A 2,517-nucleotide genomic window follows, 5' to 3' on the forward strand; every position below is an offset into this window, starting at 1 on the left:
CCTAACTGGTCATCTGAACTGATCTTCAGTTGGGCTGGTGAAATCAGTTGACTTACCAGTTGAACTGATTTCACTCTTTCAGTTGAACTGGTCAGCTGGGTTCTTCATCAGTTGAGCTCTTCATCATCTGACCGGGCTTCTGAAGGTCTTCTGGTAAACTACCTATCAGTTGGACAATCAGTTGAACCGTTCTTTGAGATATCAGTTGAGCTGATTCAGTTTGGTCGATCAGTTGGTGTTTTCAGTTAGCATCTCGATAGCTTCAGTTTTGGCTCGTTTAAGTTCCAGCTTCCTGCGCACTAAGGTAAATCATTAGAAATAAAATAACAGTTTTGTTAACAACAAAATCAAGATTGCGAACATGAAATTTCCAACAATATAACATTTTACTTATGATATGTTGCTTTTCGAAGATTGTGTATATTGTTATGTATATGTTCAAACGATTCCCGCTTACTGAGTTATGACAATATCACTCATCTTTTAATTTCTCGCCCCAGTTAAGTCTGAAGAGCAAATTGAGAAGTCTATTCGAGTTTAATATGCTTTTGCAAGTTTGTTTATGTTTTAAAATTTTACGTTGTAAAAACAGTGTCGATTATGATTTATAAATGAGTTGACTAGACTTTGATAAACTAAGTTTGTTTTTTTCAATTGCGTGGTTGTTAAACACACCGATGTCGACTAACACTGGGCACGTGACGTGAACTTTAAATGGTATCAGAGCAGCGTTATTCATAATCCGGTAGTTTGTTAAACAACACCGGTGTTGACTAACAACAGGCTACAAAATTAATATATATTGAAGTTGTGTTTATTGATGAGTTCATCATCAACTTGCTACCTACATTGTAATGAACTTGCGATAGTAGCAGGAAAAAAAAAACCTTAAACTTGCTACCTACATTGTCAAAACAAATCCTCTTATTTGAAGTACAATTCAACAAATCTCAGCATACAACCCGTAGATCTATGATCGAATACACCCCATTTAGCCATAGTTAGCTTTAGCAGAATATCGTGAATCATCATATTCAGTTTGCAATAATTATTGATCAAAATCTCGATTTGGTTTAAGATTATTGTTTTTAATGATGCATGCTTGTATAACCGGTGAGTTTTACTCCCTTTGATGCATATTTGGTTTCTTTCATGGAAATATGTTAAACCACTTTGTTTCCACAAAGAGATTTAGAAGAGAAAATTTACATGGAACAACTTGAGATATTTTCTGCAACTGGACAAAAAATAAGGTTTGGAAACTTGTGAAATCTCTATACGGATTTAAATATAGTGAATGCGAGAAATGTGTATATGTAAACTGAAAATGGTTATGTTATTTTATGTCTTTATGTAGACGAAATATTTTTCATTGGTAGCAATGATAAGACGATTAAATCCACCAAGAAGTTGTTAAACACAAGATTCGATATGAAAGATTTTGGCTTAGCCGATGTGATCATTGAGAACATCCGAAGGGCTAGTGCTAATTCAATCACATTATGTGGACAAAATCCTCAAGAAATTCAATAAGGATGACACTACATTGGGTAGAACCCCGATAGATACTAGTCAACATCTATTAAATAATCGAGGTGAGAGTACTCTCAATTAGAATACTCTCGAGTCATTGTAAGTCTGATGAACTTAATGAGTTGTACAAGACCATACATAGCCTATGCAGTAAAAAAATTGAGTAGATTCACAAAAAATCCAGGAGTTGAACACTGGAATGCAATTATCAGATTGCTATAATACTTGAGGTACACTCGTGATCATGAAGTGCACATAACAGATATCATACTGTTATTGAAGGATACAATGATTCAAACTAGATATCTGATATGAAATACTCAAAATCTACAACTGGATTTGTATCCATTTAGGATGTGTAACAATTACGTGGAAATCTTCTAAACAAACTATAATAGCCAGATTCACAATGAAATCTGAGTTTATAACTCTCGACAAATGTGCTGAAGAGGCTAAATGGCTGCGTCAATTCTTTGAAGATGTTCCATGATGGGCAAAACATGTGCCGGCTATATGTATACCTTGTGATAGACAATCTGCAATTGAAAGGGCACAAAACAATATGTATAATGGTAAGTCTAGGCATATAGTCGCAGACAAATTACAATTAGATAACTACTCTCAACTGGACTTATCTCTCTTGACTACATAAAGTCAAAGGATAATATAGCAGATCCGCTAACCAAAGGATTGAACAGAGAGTTAGTTGTGAAGTCATCAAAGAGAATGAAGCTTAATCCTATGAATAAATTGGTGCGAAGAAAAATTCAACATACGCTGACTGGAGATCCTAAGAACTAGGTTTAATGAGACAACCTAATCGCACTAATTTGGAGAACTGTGGGAGTTATCTCTAGTCCATTCCTATTATGAAGCAGTGAATGTTGAGGATAAGCTTACAGCTTGTATGATTATGATGAGATGAATATAAAATCACCAATGTGAGAGAGAAGTGGGGCCGCTCGAAGGAATTGATGGGCTCAA

The sequence above is a fragment of the Primulina tabacum genome, chromosome 11, assembly GCF_025594145.1.
Source record: "Primulina tabacum isolate GXHZ01 chromosome 11, ASM2559414v2, whole genome shotgun sequence".
Lineage (NCBI taxonomy): Eukaryota > Viridiplantae > Streptophyta > Magnoliopsida > Lamiales > Gesneriaceae > Primulina > Primulina tabacum.